The sequence below is a fragment of the Colius striatus genome, chromosome 2 (genome assembly GCF_028858725.1).
Source record: "Colius striatus isolate bColStr4 chromosome 2, bColStr4.1.hap1, whole genome shotgun sequence".
Classification (NCBI taxonomy): Eukaryota; Metazoa; Chordata; class Aves; order Coliiformes; family Coliidae; genus Colius; species Colius striatus.
In genome coordinates, this window is record NC_084760.1 from 64,797,943 (window position 1) to 64,822,106 (window position 24,164).

At 40.9% G+C, this 24,164-nt stretch overlaps 1 protein-coding gene across 9 annotated transcripts in view; it reads right to left on the bottom strand.

The window, feature by feature from the left end:
* The window catches only part of HIVEP2 (HIVEP zinc finger 2), a 142,053-nt gene that overhangs the window by 103,280 nt on the left and 14,609 nt on the right, over nt 1-24,164 (bottom strand). For 5 of the 9 annotated variants that reach the window (XM_061990833.1, XM_061990834.1, XM_061990832.1 and 2 more), the window contains exon 2: nt 3,265-3,370. The exons of 1 other annotated variant lie outside the window; for it this stretch is intronic. The gene's annotated coding sequence lies outside the window, so the exon portion shown is untranslated. Of the gene's footprint in view, nt 1-3,264; nt 3,371-9,329; nt 9,375-20,303; nt 20,458-24,164 lie in introns of all 9 variants that reach the window. 3 more of the 9 variants (XM_061990830.1, XM_061990827.1, XM_061990828.1) reach the window with 3 other exon arrangements.

Genomic DNA, 24,164 nt, shown 5'->3' on the forward strand with positions numbered 1-24,164 from the left:
CATTAAAAGGACTCCAGGGACTGATTAGAGTCAAAAGGGAAAGGATTTATGATGGTTAATAAAATTAAATTTGCCAGAGTCTTGCTTATTCTTTCCAACTGAACGTAACCAGATCTTATAGGAAAAATATTAACATGTTGCAAGTTATTACTGCCCCCTTTGAAAGAAAACCTATGTTTTGTCACATAGCACCTCCCCATGAGAGAGCCCAGCTCACTGTGGTGCCTATGCTGACCCCAAGCAGGAGGAGGAAGGGACACGTCACTTGCCTTGGGCAAGTGGCAAGGTCCTTGATACCAAATGATCTATTCAGCACATGTGCAGCCCCAACAGTTCCCAGCAGGTCTACAGTCTGACCACACCAGCGATGCCAGCCTCCATTGAGAGCCTGCGACTTCCACTCACCATCGGGCACCACACTGCCTCAGCAAGGGGCACAGGCATATGAGGAAGGAAAGCTTCACCTCCTGTCAGAAGTCTGAGAAGGGTGGCGCAAAGAAGGAAGTTCTTGCCTCTCACTCCCAGTCTGATATGACACATGCACCTCCTGCTGAAGAATGCAGCCTAACAGGACTCCACAGAACTGCTCTGAAACTTGTTTTAAATGCTTTCTAATCTAACATGCCCAAAAGTCAACATAATTTTACAAGACATTAATGATTTTCCAGACTGAGATAAAAACAGCGAGAGAGGTCAAAAGGAAAGTGAAGGGCCAAATGTTGAGAACTTTGCATCCGTATCTAAGTTACATGCATTTTACTGGATCTCTAATTTTCATTATTCTACAACTTAATCACCACAAATACATTATAAATGCCCTTTCCATTTTGTCATTCTTTCACTATATTGCCTAAAATTTAATTTCCTGTGGAAGTGTGTAGTCTTTTCAGCTGTGACTGTCTCAGAAGCTTTCTGTAATAAGCAGAGCCTTATCCTCTGGTAGGTCAATCTTTCATGAGCTGTGCTCCTGCAGATTAGTTTCCTGAAATGTTTGTAATGCCATTTGACAACTGGCAAAAGAGGAAAAACAAAATAAAACTCAGAAGGAAAAACAAACACAAAAATCTCCGTTTCCTTTTGACTCCTGCTTTCATCTGTCAAAGGAAATTTCATTTTTATTTGGGCAGACGGCAAATTCATGAAGGTTATTAGTATCTACCAGAAGAAGCCTCACATGGTGAGGGATACAACATCTCTTGCTCTACAGCTCACTAAAAGCAAGGCTGCCAGCTCTTCATGGCCCAGGGAACAGGGGGATCTGCAAGCAGTCACCAGGCTGACAACTGCCTCTCCCCACCGCCTGCCCTCAGCTCTCCAAGAGATCCCCTCCACTGGCAAAAAGCTGCATTTCACCAAAAAAAGTGAAAATGTCAACCAAGACGCATTCATGCTTTTCATGACGCGATACCTGTGATGGCAGGAGAGCAGACCAGCTGGCCTGCTGGGTCCTTTCCAGACCTCTGCTCCTGCAGGAAACAAAAACTCGTCTTCAAACCATCTTTCCACTACCAATGCTCACACACACAGCAAAACAACTTCTTTACAGAAACATACTAACAAACAATTCTGAACGTTTAAAAATTAATCAGCTTGGAAGAAACTAGAACAACAGAGATTATTATTCCTATATCTCTCCTGAAAAAGTGCTTAGTAGAGGAGATATCTGAACAAAAGCATAGAAAAAGTCTGTAATGGGTCATACTAATGGTACTTGGCCAGCAGGAATTACTGAGAGTGGCTACACAGGCCTGTAAGAAGCTCTGCCAGCACAAGCAGGATCAATACTCTCACACTTCAGTGAGAGATGTCACTTAAAGGACCTTCTCTTTGAACTGAAGTTCAGAGTCCAGCCAGATTTGGAAACCTCTTCAACATTCAGCACGCAAATCACTCAAGTTGTGAACTGCTCTCCCAAAACACACTAAATTCATCAATGAAGCACGACCTTTCTCTCTCCTCTACCTGTAAGACTTTTGTCTTCCCTCTCTCACATCACCAATGTAGCAGCAAATAATTCTCATTTCTGATAAATATTGTCTTCAAAATTATATATAAAACCACACCATATTAAACCCAGACATGTACTTTGGGGGCAAAGAGTCATATCTCTTCCACACTATATAACTTTTGAGGCTAGACAAACATTCTAAGTCTTCTTTTAGGTTATTTTGGCAATCTTTTTCCTTGCAATTCTGTTTTATGCTTACATCTTTGAGATTTCATCTCTAAAAAGTGGCTAATCAGTTCAAAAATTCCATGCAGGGAACATTACTTAAACAAAAGTCTCAGGTGTTACATGAAGTGCAATTCAACTCCCATTAGCAGGAAGAAACGTTTTTCCACCAGCTTCACTGGGAACCGCATTGGGGCCGTAAATCAGACGAAGATGCTCCATGCTAACAGTTATGTGGTGTGCTACAAACTGGTTCAAAACGTAAAACAATGACGTAACCACTCTCATAAACCAAATTTCCTCATGGTTTTATAGGACCTGAGTATGTGTTAACAATTTCCAGCCAGGACACTAGAAAAGAAAAACATATCATCTGTCAGCAACCTTAGGTTTTTGGTCTCATAGGCCATAAATTAAATAGCCTCTCTTCAATAGATGTGGGTCTCAATTCCTTATACAGATTGAGGAAAAAAGGCTCAATGTATAGATTTAATTCCTGTTCAAATCTTGGTCAAAGATGGTAGGTGACATAAAAGCTAAACATCAAGGGAATAACTTGCCATCATCTGGCTGAGTTTGGTAAAATGGAGTTAATTTACACTTCTTTAGGCATCTACTGGTGTGTGAAATTAATCTAATTTAGATTGACCAGAAATTGAAAATGGAATGAAGGAGAAAAGAAATTAAAAACCTTTCCTAAATGCACGAATACTATTGCTTTAAATGCAGCAATACTGTTAAAGTACAGAAGCCTTCACGCTACTGCTACCACCCACTCCTGCTTGAAGAAGAGAATAATAGTCTGTGTATCTACATATCATCACTGTACCAGTATAACTTCATCCAAAGGAAACATTGGTAGAATGTTTTTACCAGTATCTGTAAATAAATACATTTTCAAGTTAAAACAGTTCACTATTCTGCACGCAGCCCAGGCCTAGCAGATAAACATCTGCTGGAACAGCTCAGTGTAACTGATTGTACATGTGGCTTAACATTTACTTCAATGACTTTTAGCACCTTCATGTTATTGTTACCGCATTGTTCCAGCAAGCAATGGTTAATGTAAGATGCAGCAGACATTCACATACCGTATACTTAGGAGTAACTGGTTCCCAGAGATGTGGCAGTGATAACATTGTCATTGTACGATTCAAAGTAGCTTGCTGTAGATCACATATCAGAAGAGGGTCCTACCTGAAAACATAACATCCAGATAGTAAGTTCATGATATTCAGAGGTTTACATCAAGCTCTGCTAATACATTTATATGTCTTCACATATTCCTCCTCTACATTACTATGCTCTGTGCTCTTCCCAGGCTTAAAGAAAATATTTTGCTGTTCACAACGGCAAGCAAAAGTGCCGTGCTGTAGCCAAACTGTTTTGGACTACTGCTCCAGAACAGATTCCAGGCATGCTATCAAAGCAATGAAAACTAGTTTTCAATGTTAACGCAGAAGCCCTATCTATCTAGTGGACAGATACAGGATTACAGATTTCTCATTTGTCGAGTCCTTGACAAGCACGTAATTCCTTTCACCCATGTAACGTCAGTTTGGCTCTACGTTTTTTCTTTGTTTTTCAACATTGCAGATCACTGGTTTAGAAGGCAGCACAATATTGGAGCTCCCCCATGAACATTCCTCTTGAGATCTTGGAAGGGGCCTTAAGAAGGCCCCTATTGGTGACTACAGTTACCTTATTCTTAGATCATTTCAAAACACTCACTGGGTGAATCTGTTTCTAAATACTTTAATATATATTGTAGGTAACCAATGCAGATATGGAAAATAAGCTTGTACTAACAGCACTGTCTCCAGTGACAAGACATATGGAGGCAAACAAATTTTCCAATTTAAGAGCTGAAAAAGTTTTTTCTTATCAAAACCAATGGCAAAATCACAAGTGACTGAAACAAACATAGGTTCAGGTAACTTAGCGGTCTTCAGCATCAAACAGAGAAAACTCGCTTGGACTGTGTATCCCCATAAATAGTGTCTGAAACAAGAATTAAGAAACTCTTGCTTGGTAATTGTACTGACTCATCCTGTGATGCACGAGGATGTGGATAAAGCTATTAAACACCATTATTTATAAAAAAAGCAGATAAATTGAGTCCTCTTTGTTTCGAAAATGTGAATAATATGACTTACAGGAAATTCAGAAATATACCCAGACATACACACACGTACAGACACATCCACGGCAATGAGCGGTCACATCAGAGATAAGGTTGGGGTTGTATCTCTTTAAATTAAGCCTCCCCAAACAGAAGCTGATCTTCTTCCTGCTCTACCAAGCTGCATTTCATGCCAGGGTTAAGAGGTTTTCAGGAGGAAAGTCTGGTAAACAACAATTTTAAAGAAATGATATTCCTAGGTTTTAGCCACAGTTTACATTTTTTAAATTACTCCAGTGCTTCTTTGACTCCTCATGCCTCCAAAGTGGCTTGGCTCTTGCCTTTACTATGCTTCATTGGCCAGCCACAACATCATGCAGCTCTGTACATCTTCATTTGCTGCCACCTAAGCAAGTCAGTGTCTCCTACACTCTGGACTTGGTCTTCAATAAGTGTAAAGCTCTGTAAAGGTTAAGATAGGAAGAACATACTTAGTGGTCAAAAACAAGGGAAAAAAAAAAGATAAAAAAAACCCCCCAGAATTGGTGCAGAGTAGAGGACATATACTTCAGTATATGCATATTTGAATGCCAGACACTGGGCTGAGTTGCTGAGCCACAAGCATGGAATCCAGCAGTAGTGAGCAAGATGGGGGAGCAGCAACTGCTTACTGAGGCAGTCAGGGCTGGTGGAAGGCACCGTGCTCTGCTGTGGCTGGGATTTCAGCAGTGCTCTCTACCCCATCCCTCCCAACAAGCAGGCAGCTCCTCTAGCTCTGTGCTGGGGTGGAGGGGGTTCCCAATCTGGCCAATTGCCATACGCTGGCTGAGGAAGAGGCACGATCTCACTCCTTCCCCCGCCTCCAGTCTGTAACCCCAGCAGCTGTCCCTTCCCTTTCAGTCATGGCCACCTCGGAGAGGAGAAAAGGACCTGGAGCTGTTAATCAGCAGGCGGCTGAACATGAGTCAGCAGTGTGCCCAGGTGGCCAAGAAGGCCCATGGCATCCTGGCCTGTATCAGGAATAGTATGGTCAGCAACACCAGGGAAGTGTTGCCTTGTACTCAGCACTGGTGAGGCTGTATCTCAAATACTGTATTCAGTTTTGGGCCCCTCACTACAAGAAAGACATTGAGCTGCTGAAGTGTGTCCAGAGACAAGCAACGAAAGTGGTGAAGGGTCCAGAGATCAAGTCTTATGAGAAGTGGCTGAAGGAGCGAGGGTTATTTAGTCTGGAGGAGGATCACTCTTCACAATTCCTTGAAAGGAGGTTGTAGCAAGGTAGAGATCAGTCTCTTCTCTCCAGGAATGGATGCTAGGACAAGAAGAAATTGCCTTAAGTTGTGCCAGGGGAGGTTTAAATTGGACATTAGGAAGAACTTTTTCACTGAGAGGCTTGTTAAACACTGTGCCAGGCTGCCCAGGGAGGTGGTGGAGTCCCCATCCCTGGAGGTGTTTAAAAGCCCTGTAGATGAGGTGCTGAGGGATATGGTTTAATGGTAGGCTTAGCAGCGTTAGGTTAGTTGCTTGACCTGATGAACTTAAAGATCTTTTTCCAACTGAAATGATTATATGATTCTATGATCTGAGACTGCTCAAGCTACAGATGGCTCGCTGGGAAATGCATGGAAGTCCAACATATGTGAATGCAGCTTAAAGCTACTAGTAAGTGCATGTGTGCATTCGCTCACACAGGAAGGACGAAGCAAAGGCACACTGGGAGGGTGGCACTACCAACTGCGCTAGGGATCCTATGTGAGACAAACCAGCTTGCTGCGGGTGCTTGCAGTACAGCCCAAACACTGCTAAACTGGCAGCACTTTTGACCTTACAAACCTCAGAGCATGACTTCTTTACTGTAAGGGTGACGGAGCACTGGAACAGGCTGCCCAGGTGGGTTGCTGAATCTCCTCTGGAGACATTCAAAACCCACCTGGACAAGTTCCTGTGTGACCTACTCTAAGTGGTCCTGCTCTGGCAGGGGGGTTAGACTAGATGATCTTTCAAGGTCCCTTCCAGCCCTTAATAGTCTGTGATTCTGTGAAATGTGTGAGAGCCACTCATATCCCTAAAGAGTTCTGCCAGAAATCACAGGCAGGGGGCTCACCAAGTCTCTCATTTTCAGAAATGCTAAAAGACGACCAGGTATCTGAAAACGAGGTTTTTTTCTGAGTGTTAGATCTATTCTATTTAACTGCTTAAGTTTTGCTTCTTAATAATTGTTTTACTTCAAAAACAACTCTTTCTCAACCCACTGAAGGCTTAAAAAGAATCTTTTCTCCCAGAGATTTGTAGTATTTTTAGAATTTTTAGCATTCCCCCCTACAAAAGGGTTCTGCTAAGCATGGTCAACTGTAGTAGCACTGTCTTTAACAGGATAATACAGTGAGACATGCAACTAAATCTTTTTCTGCATACAGATTTATTTGGAGCTATTTAATCAATCTGTCCCTCACTTTCAGCACTTACTGCCTCTCTGCTCATAGTTGAGATGGAGGTGTCTCAGAGACCATGCAAGAGAAAGCCAAAATTGCTCAAATCCACTTCTGGCAGAGCAGGAGGGACTAAGAAGCAGCTGCTAAGAGTCAGCGGAACTACTTGTGAACCTGACAACTTCAAAGATCTTTCACAAACATCTTTCTGGCAGAGACTTCATTGTGTCATTCCTTCAGTGAGAACGAAAAATCCAAGTCTCACAAACTCTCATTTCACTTAGAAACTGCAAATCCTAGAAAAGCCTCTTTAAGACAAAGGCATAGTCTTTCGAGTTGAAGCAGAAGCATGGATGTCATTGTGAAATCCAATAATGGAAATTATTTGGGAGGTATTTAAATATGTAATGCTGGCAATTATGGAAATAGCTAGTGTTGACAGGAATACACTGGGGACCCAGCACTTAAAATCTTGGTGGGAGAAAGATTGGGAACTAAACACATAAATCAATACAGTCTCTGCAGACAGAAAGAATCATAAGAAAACACCCACAGTTCTTGTGCAAACTGTTTACTTTCTAAGGCTAGACAGTGGTAATCTCCAGTGCCATCAATAGAGACCTTCATTTTCACAAGCCATGTTTTAAGGAAATGCAAACATTAGACACAGTTAGAAAAATTAATGGAAGCTGAAGAGTAATTTTTGCTGCCAACTTGCACACAAGTATGCCATCACTTCTCAAAACCGAGACAAGCCTAAAACTGTATTTAAACTATAGATGAGTTACTCTCTCACCCCAGAGAACTCCTTTCTTAGAACAAAGCAGAGCACTGAAGAAGCAAGTACACAATCTTTGGCATTAGAAATATTCACATTAATGTACAGAGTATATTCAAATCAACAGAGTTGAAGAGGTCTTGCAAATACCGGTATTTCAAAAGTGCCCATAAAATCATGGCTGTGCTCTAGGAGTTAGCAGGGTTTTGGCAATTCTCTCTCCTCCTTCAATAAATCCTATTTGCTCATTTGAAAAATGAACAAGGACTTATAAAATGGACAAAGTATCTAAACTAAATGTTTACACTGATTATATACAGGCAATGAATTGTTTACTAAAGTCAGGTCTAAGTATTAAGCCTAAAAAGCTCCCTAGATACATACATTTTACTATGATTTAAAAAAAAAAAATATATAGCTTCTTATTTCAAAAAGATACACCCGTGAGTAACCCTTCAGAAAAAAAGATATTTTTAAACGAAAGAAAAGATTTTATTAATGACCTGAAGAAAACTTTTCTCTCCTTTCCTCTCCATAAATTTAAGAAATTAGGAAAAAAAGTTACAGTCTCAAGTCTTACTTTCCTGGCATCTGTCTTTCTGTTTCAAGACTTCAGCAATATTTCCATAAAGGTGAGAAAGATGGTATTTAGTTGTCTCTGACAACAACTTGTTGTCTCTGACAACAGCTACATTGCAGATGCAACAGCACTTACATATTTTCTTATGCAACATAAAAAACGGATTAACGAATCAACTGCCTGTAAAATATGTCCAGCTGACCTCCACACAGACAGAAGCCTTCTACAGGACAAGCATGGTAAGCAACGATGATACAAGCTTCTTCTCAACTCATGTCTCCCCATACACTCCAATTATATTCTGGAGGGTACCAGAGCAGTGGTATCTCAGTAATCAAGAATTATGTTGCTGCTAATGGCAATTCAGTTCCATGCTTGTTATTGTAATTGTCCGAACACAAATAAGCTGCATCAACAAGTGGGAAGGGAAGCAGGAAGAGAATGAGAGAAAGAAAATGCTGCTGCAAACAAGGGGTAAACTGAGAGCAGAAGGTTCCATAGTGATGCACGCTGATCTGACATCAAAACAGCAAGATCAGAGATACTCCCTGGCACAAAGCTGCACAAAAGGAGTGAGGGACATGCTAGAGCTGTATGAAAAATAATGCATGAAAATCTCCAGATAAACAATATTTTTTCTTTTACTTACTTTGATAACCTGCACAAAAGGCAATATAATAAAATACTCGTTGGATTGCCTCTGGCATGATATACTCCATCAACACTACTTAATTAATCAAGTGCATTGTTCTTTTTCACACTATGATTTGCTTTGACCACTTTTTTTTTTTTTTAATTCTGTCTCTCATTTTCACGAGTGTTAGTCATCACAAAATATATTGAGAGTGACAGACAGTAAACATTACTGGAGGCTGTTGCACTTAGGCTGTGATGTCAATGATCATCTGGAGGCTGGTAAAGGAGCCCAGTTAGAAGGTCATTCAAGTTGCTATCCCTCCAAAGATCAACACTTTTGAAAAAAAACCTCCAAAATCAAGATCTAACACCAAGAATATTTCACAGGAACTTCTACTTTTATTCCAGTAATGAAACTTTCATTTGAAAAAACAGAAGTTATTAAACAGAGTATTTGTCAAACAGACAATTATGTTGTCGGTAGATGCTGGGGCTACAAAGGCATGGAAAAAGATATACCATTCCCTAACATCACAAGTACAGGTGAGAGACATGTTGAAAAAGACAAGCAGACAATCAGTCTAAAAAAGCATACAGATTTGATCACTAACCAGAGACAGAAGCCCATCTGAGAGTCGCAACTGTCTCTGCAGGCTCTGAAAGACAGAATTAAATTGACTTAGTGCTATAGTCAAAAATGAATTTAATTAGCTGACATTAAGCAGGTAACTTTGTGGTACCATGTTGCTCTGACAAGCTCTCTCCAGAAGGGTAACTGGAAGGAAAAATCTTATTTTTCGGGATGAAATTATGGCCATGCACTGAGACAGAAAGCAATGACACGTCTGCTGAGGGCAGCTGAAAGCTGGTGCTGGACATTTCATCTCGCACTATAAAAGGATGGTATGTGATAGATGAGCCAGAAGTGCAAGTTTCAGATTCTGCACATTTATTCATATGGCTGTGCAGCTTCATTTATTTCTGGTGTTGCCACTTAGATGAAGGAGAGAGCCTCAGTATAACCTCTGCCAGGAATTTTTTCTCCAGCGTCTCTCAGGAAGAGCTGTTCCCAGGAAAAACTGCTATGCCCTATGTGCAAATTATTTATTATTGTTTGTATAGGAGTATGTTGGTCCTCAGCTGGAAAAGTGAGGTGTGTGCAGGAGGTAGTTTGGGTGCTTACTTAGCAGGCTGACAGGTCTGCCCTGCCCACTGCTTCACACCTACTGTCTGGTTTATGGAGTCTACCAAGACCTGTGCCTTCATCTCTACCTGCCAAACAATTTACACATCACAATGCAGCCTGCAAGCGGTGTGGCAGTGGTTGACAGGGAATAAAGTAGACAGAAACTATGGCCATAATCTAGAGGCATACAGTGACAACTGAAGAATCGATGGTAAAATGCAACGGAAATCCAAATTAAGTGTTTCCCCAAGGAAGACTTAAAGGAAATGGAATAACATATTTCAAAGCAAGAGTCCTATGCATGTGAGACTTAACAATGCTTGCCCTCTCATGCTTCCTTCTGTTTAACAACAAATATAGTCCTGATGAATGACATCTCACCGTCAGTGCTAAAAATTTTGCTTATTTGCAAAACAGGTGTTCATCTCTGTCACACCAGAAACAAACCAGATTTACCGGGCAAGAGAGAAGCTTCAGCCATGCCATTAGCAAGCCATTAGGGATGCATTCCTCCATCAAGGGACATAACTGCATAGCAATTTAAGCTAAGAAGAAAGGGTAGAAAGGGTAGTGCCCTTCTTTCTCACACCTCCCACCTCTGCCTTCCCCCAACCCCCCCTCCCCCCCCCCCCAACTCCTCTCACCAGGACTTTATTTAGGCTGCATGACCTTGTGCAGAAGTTCACTGATTTTAAGAGCAAGCACAACACACCACATGATGCCCTTCTCTGGCGTCACATTAATCACCTTACTTTAATGACTTCTTCTACTGATAAACCACCCTATATACCTAACTGTCCTCTTCAGTGGCTGCATCTAGAGCAATAAATTAAACATGCCCTTTCCCGTACCCTGCCACTGTGTAACCCACTAGCAGAGACAAAGCCACTATCAGAGGTAAAAACCAGCAAGGATCAAGAGACCTCAGTTTTACTTGTCATTTGATGGGTGATCTTGAATCTCTGAGTCTGTTTTCTCATAGTTATAGTGAAAAATGGTATTTCTTTTCAGCTATACTGAGAATCACAGATAAAAGATACTACTTAATTACCGGTACGTATCTAAACCAGGTACTGCTACTCGTAGCTACAGGTAAGAACTGCCTTCAACTAAACAAACATAGCTACAAACAGAGAACATATGATTTTGTAGTATTAATTCTTAATTATTTCAGTCTCTTCCAGGAAACTCAAGTCCACAGCTGAGCACGATTAAAGACACAAGATCTTTATGATAAGAAAAGCAAAACAATGGCCTCACATGACCTAATGAAAGCACAGGATACTAACTCCCCAGGGTAGAAATCTCCTTACTCCAAAACTTCCTTTCAAGTGCTCTAAATACATTACTAGACAAAGAAACAAATTCACTTTTGCAAGGCAGTGCCTTTTTTTAAAACAGCAGCATCTGACATTATTCCATAAATCTCAAACAAAATCAATGTGCTTTGTCAGATGGGACGTTTAAATTTCAGAATAAAACAAATCTAGGTCTGAATCATAACACAAAGATACATGTAATAAACTCTAAATATGTCAAAAGCTTCACTGGGATAAGGTTTGATGAAGGTTTAACACGGAGCTACAAGTTCACACCAACGCAAGACTGACCCCTGTGCTGTATAATGCTGGGAATGCTCATAGGACTTGAGAAACAGACTGAACTCTTTGCCGCCACAGATTTCATATTTTATCCTAAAGAGCATCTCACAATCTGTCTCTTTGATCCCTGTGATAAAATTTCTTTCCTCTCTTCATCTATCTGATACTTATATCATAAATTCAGTGTGTCTGAAGACTTAAAGACAAGGAAGCCTACATCTTCATAGCTGTCCTTAGAAATCATCACAGGAAAAATGTCATCATAATAAAAAAATCACTTAAATGACACAATTCCAACATTTTACCATTTTCACACAGCTTCCTATCCAGAAAGTAGTTTCAAAGGAGTAAGTTCTGCCTTCCTCCCAAGGTGTCTTCTGTAGCCTTGTTTCCTACGTAAAAAAAATCTACTGCAATCACACTCTGTAATGTCACACCTGTGTTTGTCTTCCCCTAATAATTTCTGAAAAGAAATTTTACAAAGAAGTAGCAATCTCAGATTAACTCTGTTTCCAGAAGCTCCTTTCGATTCCAGTTTGTGCTCAAAGAGACAAGAGAGACATACAACGTTCACATTAACGGAAAAAAAGTTCCACTTTGACTCATAAGACAGTGTGGAATCCACAGATAAAAAAGATGTGCAGACATGCAAAACCATGTTGAAAGCTCAAGTTCACGACTATAGGTGCATCCATATGGTTAAATAAAAGTGGGAAAGGAAATGAGTTTGGGCATTGCAGCATATTGCTTGATAGCCTGCCTTCTGAGTGTTTTCAGACCGCTCCAACTGCCTCCTCATGAGACAAGTCTTCCTTCAGGAGGGCTGCCTTAGCAGCACAGACGTGGCCGCTAGCCAGCATAACTTGGTTCAAGGGCCGGTCCTTTGCCTTCTTTTACACAGCAGCCCAAACACAGAGACTGTACAACTGACAGGCACTTACAGGAAGCTGAGCTTCAGGACTTCTGCTGCATACTGAGAAAATGAAGGTGTTCCTAAGCACATTTGGTAGGTGCAGTACTAAAGGAGCACAAAACCAGGGGAGTGAGAAGGTTCTCAAATGCACGTTACCTTTGCCTTGCAGCAACACCTTGCCGACTTTCTGTCCCACCACACTTCCATCTTTGACCTGACATTTTTAATGACAGTGCTGTTCAGTCACAATGTATAAAAGCACTGACTGGGTCATATCCCTGATGGAGCCATTTCTGGAGTGGAGCTCTGCTGCCCAGCATGCAGCTGCTTCAGATCAAGCGCACAGCCCTCCCAACAGCCCCCTGACTCCCACCATGTCCCTCTATGCCAAGTAGTCCCAAATAGTCTCTTCTGGGGAAAGGCTACAAAGCCCCCAAGTGTCTCCCATAGAGTTTTCCAGGCAGGATGCAGTGCAGTATTTGAAAAATCCTGAAACCCTCAATGAGAAGCTACTGCTTTGAAAATAGAAGGAGAAAAGCTGCTAAGCTATACCAGATACACATGCATACGCACACACCCCTGACTACTCATTACAGTTGCAAAGAAAACCTTGCAAACCTGAAACAACACAATATTGTCTCTCTAGTTCTGTCATCATTAGCTGTTTTACCAAAATTTATCAGCAAAACTAAAACAGACAAGAGATGAACTTCACTGCTGCCCTATGGAAAAGCAGCATTATCTGCCAAGAAATACATTTGTGCTACTGCTGCTGCAACACAGAAAAGCAGGATCAGCAGCAGGTGAATTATTATCAGCAGCACTGGAATTATAATCTTATTTTGCTGTCAACATTTTTTAAAAATTAAAAATTGTGGATTTTGTTACCTACCACACCTTTGTGTCACAAAGTTTTAGTAACACACGTAGACATTGACGATACTTCAATTACTCCATCTTTGTAATGAAAAATACGAAGATGCAACTTTTTAAGTAATTTACTACTTATTCCCACATTTGATAAGAAAAACTATTACATCAATCTATTTATTTTATAGTATCAAAAGCATCTTATTTTGAAAGTCGTCATTTCTTTCCACTACCAGTTTTGTAGCATCCTGCTTCCACTTCTGCAGTTTAGGCAACTCAGAGTTTCATCTCTTGGTGGGAAGGAAAAAGATATGAGCAGTTAAGTACAACTACAAGAAACGGTCTGTAGTTGAAAGACAGATGACAGCAGGATGGAACACGTAACCAGAATATTTTAGAAGCCTAAAATTTTTCTTCCTATTGATATAATACGGACAACAGATGGGTTTTTAAATGCAGCTCTTGGTACAACTTTGCATGTGAGAAGGAAAATAATTTGGAGTTCACGGGAACAGGAGCAGATTGTTCGTGGATTCAGTTGGGTGTCATTCTACAGCCTTAAACTCTCCTGCAAAATACTGTAAGCAGAACAGCAGGAGTCCCAAAATTCCCCACATTGGTTCCAGCTCAATAAGCCATTTCTACTCACAAAGTATACAAGCACATACTTAACTCCAGAAGCATGTCTAAGGACTCAATGATTTCACTACAACTTAAGAATCTGCCCAAAACTGAAGTTGCACTTACGGGTTTTTCTAAGCAACATCAGATATATCGGGCAGATATTTATGGGCTTCTCTTTTCACTGGGTCTGTATGTTACCTTTTTCACCTGCCACAGCATTTTCTTCCTTTGTTAAGCAATGCGCTCACCAAGCTGGCCAAGGTGGGTTTAGCTGCATGTCAGTGTTATACAACTAACAAAAATCTGCCAGGCAGGGGACAAGACAAGCAGAAAGGACTGTGAACAAGGACATCCTCCCAAGTACACTAGAAGCATCATTGGCAATAAAAGAGGAAAACAAGACAGGCAGCATTAAGAGGATAAGTTTAATTATGTAAATTACTTTTTTTTCTCCCTGTTTAAATCTTAAAATAGCAAACGGGAAAACAACCCTAGTGGTCTGCCTCCCCTTGCTGGAGAAGCCCTGGTCAGCTGGGAGTGGTGGGGCACCACAGTCCCCTGGCATCGCCCATTCCCAGCCACCAGAGTATGGCTGTGAAAGACTATGAGCTCCATGCATGTAGCAACGATGATCAACATTTTTTTCTCAAACGTCCATTAATAAGAAGTATGTGTTGCTAATGAGGGGACATGGTAAAGGCTACATATACTGTGTAAAGCTGGTCCAATCCACAGGTCTCCTCAACACTCCTACTGCCACCACGGTCATTTACAGAGCTCAGTCACAGCATCCTGAATCAGGAGGAACAACAACTACTCTCTCTTCAGCTGCCACTGGACAGATCATCACATGGCTTAATGCAGGGTGTCTTTTGGGCTGTCTGTGGCACCAAGCTGATTCATGCCTCCCAAAAGTTTAGCACAGCTTGCAAGGCTCAGAGCATCTCCATGGGCACTCTGCTGGTTTAGGAAGCACTGGTGTGCCCTATAAACCCCAAAACATTCTGCAATGTTCCCAATAGCTATTTTAAGCAAGACTTTGCTCAGGCTTTCACCCTCTGAATTGCCCAGGTTCTTCAAAATGCAAATTTCACAAATTTGCACAAAGCCAAGATAAAACTGACAGGTTCTGCATTGCTGACATGCACCCGCTCAGAAGCAGAAGTATCTGTTCCCTCCACTGTGCAAAGCGGATAATCACCCTCACTGCAATACCATGTCTTACATTACAAACTTCTACCTTGGATTTTACCAATTTCTTTGAGAGGAAAATCTACCCTTCCTTCTTCTAAACACAGCATTTAATATCTGGATCTAAGTTTTTGCATGCTGCCCTTCTCTAATGCCTTACCTGCTGACTGTACCTCAGTTGGACTATTTTTGCTCTTACACAAAGGAGACAGAACTGGACTCCAAAGCAGCATATAGTCTGATTTCTGTGATGACTGGTATGATCTTTAAAAGCATAAATACTATAAGCAGAGGTGCTCATAGTAAACACAGCAAATACTAATCGCTCTGAGATTGGTCACATAAAACCAGAAGTGCACTAAAAAAAAAAACAAATCAAAAGAAACCCCAAGGTTCAAATCCCACAGTCAGTTTTAGCACAAAGTCCCTGTTGGCCCCCTATGGATCGATAGCAGAATTCAGCCTGTCTGCAAGACATCTCTGTAAGATAAGGAAGTGAAGCCAACAAAAAGAATACTTCATAACAATTATTTTTTGTGCCAAGTTCATATTTATGAAGACAATTTGCATGAAAATCAGTGTAAGGTGTTGTGAGTCTTACCCCAAACTCATGAACTGTGCAGCAGAACCAGGAACTGAACCTATGGGTATTAAGTCCCCATTAGCCTACCAGTCACTAGACCGTATTTCCTTAGGTAAAGAATTAAGAGTAAATGCATTAGGTCAGCTGCATTCTGTTGAGCTTGTGTGATCAGATGTCACAGACAGTAAAACACACCACCAAAAACTAAAAGGTGTATTCCACTCATATGACACTGTCATTTCTAGTTTCAATGCAAAGCATTATAAATTCCAAGTGCAAATGTGTGACTTAAAAGCAGTTTTCCAGCTGAAATAAAACATGCACTGAAGCAGAGTTATTTTAGTTTTCAGAGTAACTTTGAAAAATGGTTATAAAAATTGTCATTACCATTTTGAACCTACAAGAATGACATATCAGAGGAAAATAAAAATTTCCTTTCTCGCTAATGCAACCAGGCACCTTACTGCAGTAGCAAGCAAAACAGACTTGCTGCAGAAGGAATTGAACTGGCACAACCACAACAGAATGGATTTTAATCTACAAGCACTGCACTGTGGAAAGCAACTGCTCAAACAAGCAGGTTCCATGCAGATAAACCAAATCTTTTGTGCCACACTTATGTATTCCATTCACAAAGAGAAGTCTCACTACAGACATCCTCAAAGGATGGGAAAGTTCAAAGTCAGGGTCAGCTGAGATAAAACAAGGCAGCACATGTATTTTTGGATGGTGAAAAAAGTTTTCTACAATATAGAACTGTGTTGTATTGGTGTTTACAAAGAAATGTACCACAGCAACACCACTGTAGTGTTGAACTTGCCTTTGTAAGAGTGATGGTGCACTCAGCACATCCCCATGGCTAGCCTTGTCCAGGACTGCACAAAAGCTTTTGCTTCACATCCGTGCAAACAGCAGAGCCACCATGATTTGGGACAGACCCAAAGCTGTGGCAGGTTCACACAGGACATGCTGTGATGTAGCAGGACTGCAAAAAGCACAACTACAGGAACCAGGCAAACACTCTGAAATCCTTTCCTGTGACAAGGAGCTAAGACCACATACTCACTAAGGTTATGCGTTGTACAGATTTCAGTATTACCTAGGGGCTGACTTCACACAGGCAGTAGCTTTGGGGACGCTACAAAATGCTTGCATTTCAGCAAGACAACTTGGAGAATGTGTGGCCAATTCACAGCTCCAGAGAATATTCCAAGGCACATAGTGTAACCAGAGTCAAGAGAAAGTAAGCCTGCCATAATGAGAAGATTCTATTGAAACTCTCCCATCTTAATCTATTCAGATTAAAAATTTGTTTTTATCAACCTAACTGTACATTTGGGTTTTTTCTTGAAAAAAATGCTTCAATCTGCTAGAAGAAGCCTTCTTGCAGATGGACTGGTAATGAAATACAAATAGAACATTAAATATGAAAAATGTCCTGCCCAATGTATTCATCTCCTTTACTTATTTAAACTTAATTTGCACCTAGTCATTTTCATGATGAGCATCTCACATAGTTAAATAATTAGTGTAAATCACATTTCATCCTTTTTTTATGTGGCAAAAATGGCAAAACTGAGCTGTTAATTATTTCAAGCTTTGCTGCAACACAGGAACAACTTGATAACCTGGAGACACTTCAAGGTTTCAATGGACAAGATACACAGGCTTTTAACAAAAGGAAGGAAAACAAAACAACTGTGTACAGCAACTGTCAGGGCAAAAAGTCTCTCTCTTCAGAGTGTTACGACCTGGACTATTAACCTCCAAAGATCTATTCAAGGATGTGAGAGTAAGCTCCTCAGTGAGCCACTGTCTGCAGGCACACACACAGATATATCCCCTCCCTGCCCGTGCACCACTGCAACTCACAGAAATTACTTTCTTTCACCTGCTAGCCACATACTCACCCTACTCGGCTTACTCAGATCACACCGATGTCAACAGAAATTCCACCAGAAATCAAGGCCAGCCTACACCTCCCACAACAGATGGTGAACAACACTCGCTCCTCCCAGGCTCCAAGCCCAGCAGTGCCTGTCTGCTGTGGCTCCGGTCTGTGCCCACACAGCCATGGCTCACATCCTGGCAGCCCTCAGCCCACCCCTGGCCAGTTCACCCCCTAGCCAAGGTCCACAGGCACAGGCTCTCACCAAACAACGTAATGCAGCAGGCAGCCACAACAACCTCCTTTGCAGCTACAGTCATCTCATAGACTACCGAAATGACAGGGGGAAGGAAATTCCTGTTGGCCCCATGGTGCTACCTCCTGCCCTCCTAAGAAGTCTAGTCTTTTCACAAAACCACAAAGACTTCTTATCCAAATAGTAAGGGAAATTCAAGTAAAGAACACTCAAATCTGCATGAAGAAAATCATGGAGTTAGAAAGAAGCAAAACTATTACTTAGCCAAAACCCACTATAGAGTCAAAAGTACTGATTCAAATAGAAAGCATTTTACGAACTCTGTAATTGTTTATCATCATGCAGACTCAGGAAAAGGTCTTTCTCCAAGACCTTGGTGTCCTTTCATGGCACTACTTTGATCCGCAGCTCTAAGCTTCTGCTGCTAACAGTAACACATGGCCGCAAAAAACTAAGGCAATTCAGTGCAAGAAATGAAAACTCTCCTGATGACTGAAATTTCTTGTAAGTTTTCATAAAAAAAGCAAGTTCCTTCTGAAGGATGTTGCACTGACAGCCTAAGAGAAATCCTGCATTTGTTTGGAAAATAAGGACATAATGAGAGCAACTCGGTCCACTTCCTTATAGTGCCTTTTTGACATCCCTTGGCCATGACCTGAATGACCTCCTTTGTGAGAAAATACATGTTTCCGTCTGTGCTTGCTCATCTCCTCCTCTCAGTGCTGAGATTATCAGCAGTGTTAGCTACAGAGGCGGCTTGCAGATGTAACTGTTTCTCATTATAACATCTCAGCTGCTGTCTACACTAATGCATGATCAGCTGCTGTGGAGGTATGCACGTATGGCATTATATAGGAGAAAACCATAAATACTGGCATTCATTTTTTAGTATTTGTTGTTAATAACAGTAAAATTCCAAAATACGGTAGTTAATAACCCTACATCACAATTTACAGCTATTTCATTCATAGATGAAAGGAACGAAAAATACAGAATTACTTGGTAGAAATGACAGAGTTTGAATGGGAATTCAAGAGCACTAAACCACCCTTTTCCTAAAAAAGTCATTATTCCCACTCCCTTCCTAAAGGCCTGTTTATTCTCACACCTTTATTTCCTAACAATATTATCTACTATTTGTATCCATGCCACTAAAGTAAAAAGCAATCCCAGGCTTAAAAAATCTGCATGACTTGAAGATCAAAACTGAGTAACAGCAGAGAAAATCATAGAGGAAATATTATTAAAGGAAGAGTTAACTTAAAATCAATTTATTTTATTCTAATGCATTCATATATAATCACTTGCTTCCACTTTCCATAAACTGGTTGTAAAATCTCTTGAGACAGAGAACTATTGCATTGTATACACGTCTAATGACCCTATAGGGCCACATTTAAAAGTAGAAAAGAGATTTATACAACACTTTATAGAGGCAATCACAGCTCATCAAGCTATTTTCTTTTACACATGAAATCAGTCTCATTTAAGAGACTCTTCCCATTTTTTATTCTACAGTGCTTTTTCCAGAGGAAAAGCAACAGCACGTGGGGGGGCGGGGGGGAAGGGGGTATGTGTCCACAGAATCTGGTATGCACATACAAAAAACTCTCAAAGGACTGCACATGCCTGAGAAAATTCACTCTTCTGTCTGTTAAACATTCCAATGCTGAGGCTGTTTCAAGACACATCCTCATAATGGACCTTGTCTGTATGGCTGCCAGTACCAACACACAGTTTTCCATTTCAAAATGCAGTCATAGCCTAGTCTGCAAAAGGTAGAGTGAAGTTATGTCATTGCCTATCTTGCTTTTCCTTGCTTGCAAGCATCTCACCAGGTGTGATTCGTGTTACATAATCCCAGCTTGTCAAAAACAGCTATTTACCTAGGCAGGGCGATAGATTAGTCAGGTAAATCCAGAAATTGCTTATTACAGAACCCAGACAAAAACTGCTCCTCAAATATATGCCTATGCAACATTAAACAAATGAATAAGCAACTACACTTAAATCAAAGTTTATTCAATCTTTCAAATTCAGGATACTGTACTGTAGACTACTCAGTGCTTCTTCTCACGCCACAATATGCAAACTCACTAGTATATATACATTTTATTTTTTGAAAGAGTGACCCACGCCCCCCAATCATTAGAGAATAACAGTTGAATATCAAATCAATTAATTTCCCTCACAAGGATGCTGTATTGCTTTAATGTTTTGGCTGACTTTCATGAAACTAAATCCTCCTCCCTGAGTTACCTGCAACACATGTGTGTTTCTTAACCAACCATTCTTACTCTTATCCCTGTTCTGCTTGTGAAGTGTAAAAGCAGCTGCCAGAAAAGGTTAAACAGGTTTCCCGTCACTGCTCTGCAAGAAGTCTCTGTATTCCAGAAAGGCAAAGAAATCTGTTCAGGCCCTGTATATTCAGCATTATTCAGCACTATTGGGACCATATGCCCTCAATGCCCACCTGAGAGTGTGTCCTCTATATTATGCAAGTGATGTGGTCTCCCCAAGGCAAATCATCACCTGACCATCCTGGTCTTTGCAGCTGAGCTGTATCCAGTGACATGCTCTGTGGAGCAAGCCATTGCCACATAACTGTAGTCTCTTCTCAGTCACTTCTCCAAGGGGAAAAAAGGGGGGAAAAAAAAAAAAGGAAAAAAAATTAAAATGCTCGTATTTCTGGCATCACCACCACAGCAGAGCAACAGGAAAGCGACTGGCAGCCCCGGGGAGGGCGAGGAGGCAGCAGCATTGGAGGCCCTTTGCAAGCACCAGCTGGTTGCTGAGCCCAGACCCGAAACTAGGTCTGAGCCCGCTTGACTGCAGGGGAAGGGAGGGAAAAAAAAGCAGGAGAAAAAAAAAGGGGAAAAAAAAAAGCAGCACTTTCTCAGAGCAGGAAGAAGGGGAGGCCATGAGCGTTTCCTGTTGTGCAGCTGAAACAAGCAAAGACGTCATTACATTTACACTCCCTCAGGGTGTCAGCAGATTGAGGGCCAAAGTTCAGTCATTTCCAATGCACTGCAAGGAGGGAGGTTTTGGAGGAGAAACCAGCAGTGGCTTTATTGCTAACAGCGTTCTCTGCACTTGCATAGCAAAACAGCTAAGCAGCATGTTACCAGGCTCAGCTGCAAAGTATCCTATGTGACTAGAAACAATATTTGCTCAGGAGCCGTGCTGCTCTTGTTTTTCTTGTACGGCTTGTGTAAGAATATTTACTACAATATAGAAATGCACTAAGCCCTCGCTACAGCCCATATTTCTGCAAGCATCTGGAAACCAAGCCTTACGTATTTTTGGACCCATGGACTAAAACACGTTTTATGAATGCATTTGGGGCACAATTGGAGTGTAAAACCACAGGATTTTCTTCTCAGAATGGCTGACAACCCAGCAATGCGAATACTGATGGCTTCTTTTCAATTTTGTCCCTGCTTTTCTGAAGCAGATAAGGGCCCTGCCTAAGGAAAAGGGTGAAGGCACAGGAGTTGGATAGTGGCATGTGGGTGTTCAGCATTTGGTAACTGATTGTCTCACAGGCTGTTCTTCTGACCCTAAGTAAATCATTAGTATACTAACCTGGCAAGTGTAGGGAGAACCTGGATTGCAGTCCTACCCACCATTATTACCCTCCTGAAGTTAAACATTAGAATGACTTATTTAAATGGAGATCAATGTTAAAAACCCAAATGAGACCATTCAGGAGATTTCAGAGTCTCCACTACTGGAAGCTTTAAAAAGCAGTCTGAACAACAACCCGTTAGGAAATTGTTAGGTTACAGCTGATCCTCCCCTGGGGCAGGGGATGCACAGACTTACAGTACACTCTCACTGATAAACACATTCTAGACCCATTTGCATTAGTGTCTGAACAACATATCAAAACACAGTGATAAATACAGTCATTCCACAATAAGCATGTCCCAACAACAACCTTCGGTGTCCAGGACACCAAACTCATTACTCTGTACACTGAATGAGTCAGATCAGGTAGCAATGCTCCACTTGATGGAAGCTGATTTTCAAACAGAGGCACTTTATTCAATAAAACTCCATGAAAAAGCTTAAAAAGTGTTTCGAAAATGCTTTTCCGGATTCTCATATCCTACTATCATCACTAGCTGAAAAGGAGTATTTTTGCCGTTTTTCTGCAATAACCACCCTGTGGTCACACCAGGAACTGAAGTCAGCCTTTCAGCCCTAGCAACCCACAGTATTAGAGCTGAAACGAGGGAACCATCAATCTGTATCTTAGAGTCATAACAAATCACATCTTTCATGGGACATGAGCAATGCCACTGGCTTACCAAAACTGCTCATTTTACTAAAAGAAGGCTAAAGATAATATTTTGATGATTTGTTTTTAATTATTTATAAACTAAACATTTTGGGTATACTTTTAAACCTCTACCATTCTATGATTCCATGATATTCTTCTGCAAGGATATAAGCTGGTTTGGTTGTTTTCTACCCTTTCCTTTAGATAGAAATTTTTCAAAACTAGTTTATCTTGAAGATTCACAGTTAACATGAAGAAACCGCCACTATTTCTTGTTCTGACATTAGCTTGAAGATTTAAAGGGTGTCAGTCTGGCACTAAGTGTCAGGACACTTTTCAATATTTAAAAAAAAAAAAGCAGAAAAATGAGTCTGGTGTTGCCATTGATTTGCAGTATACAATACACAATCTGAGGAAAATAATCTGATTTAACAAAGTCAATCTGGATTAGCTCAATCAGGGTAAAGTGATCAAAATCTGTCTCATAAAAATGTGTGTGCTGGATGAGAATCCAGCCCATATTCTACAAAGTGATGGGTGCAATTCTCCTGAGATGTTCTCCTGAGAGAAGGGAAAAAGGGTACAAAACCTTCAAAGTACTGTAAGAAAATGTCCACTGTGCACAGCATCCTAAACAACACACAAAAGAGCCATTTGACTTTCTGAAATCTGACCGTAAAGTACCACACTAACTCAGACTAAGCTTGCTCTACTATTCTTAGCCCTGTATCTGAGGATGAAAGAAATGCAGCCACAATTTGTAACTTTTTGCCACACTGAGACAACTGACATGTGGCACATCAGCAGCACGCTGCAAAGCTGTATAACTGTTCAGCACTGGCACATGATACTGCAACAGGCATTTTCCATACATCTATGACTGCCTGGTGCAATAACGGCTGTTAAAGAGCAGAGATTTTAATAAGGAACAGCAGCATTTGCACACACCCATCCACATCCTGAGAGTTAATCTTCAGGTAATTATACCTTATTATTCCCGTTAGTTGAAGAATGGTATTGAACCATCTCCACCATGGTTTGAGCTGAGAAAGTGCCCTATGTTCTCTGCAGTATACTTTGCCCAAATATGACCCTAATATTTAAAAAAGAGCTGTATCTGATGTGTTACACTTTTTGATTTCATTAAATGCTGATGAAAACTTGTGCTTTTCTGCTCCAAAATAGATGTTAGATGAGGTAAGTACAAATACATATGGAAAGCAACTCTTACATGAAATTGGTTACCTACAAAATATTTAACACCTTTACAGATTCCCACAAACTCATTTCTACTTTTACCCTTTACAACCCACCTGTGTAGTACTAAGAACAAAGCTACTATACTGTATTGCTTGTGAATTTGAACTAGGTATGAGTTTTTCTTTGTAATTTTTTCACTTCCATTTGAAGGAAGATTTGAGAAGTGCAAATAGAAAACCTATTCTCTTGAGTTTTTTTACTAAGGGACTTCTCTCAAGTAATCCTACAAACACATAATTAAAATATTCTGTGCCACTTCTATGAAGAAAATGAGGCAAATAAAAGTCTAAGCTGCCAAACACTAGTTAGCAGCTAATTATTTATCTTCAAAATACATGAGGCAAAAAACAGAACTGGGGGCCTTGTTTTTCACTGTGAACTTGATACGTAGCCTAAATAGCTACGTAGCACACAGGATGCAGCATGAGAGTCCACTGAAGGACACAATCCAACCATCAGTAAAATAGCAACAATCAGAAATTCCTGATGTATCCCCCGTCATTTGTCTTCCGACCGCACTCTCCTGCCCTGGGAGGACTCTGCCACCAGCTCTGGTCTCTCCCCCACATACCTCAGGGGGTCTTCAGACATGAGGATGCACAACTTCCCATTCAGAAGCTACTGGGAAAACGCTAAACTGCAGGGAGAAAAACATTGCTGTGATGATGTAGTAAGGATTTGGTTTAGGATGAAATAAAACTTACACTTCAAATGGGATGATCCCATACGTTTCAGATATCTGTGAGCTTTTGTAGACATGTGAGAATGTATATATGTGTGTGGTGTGTA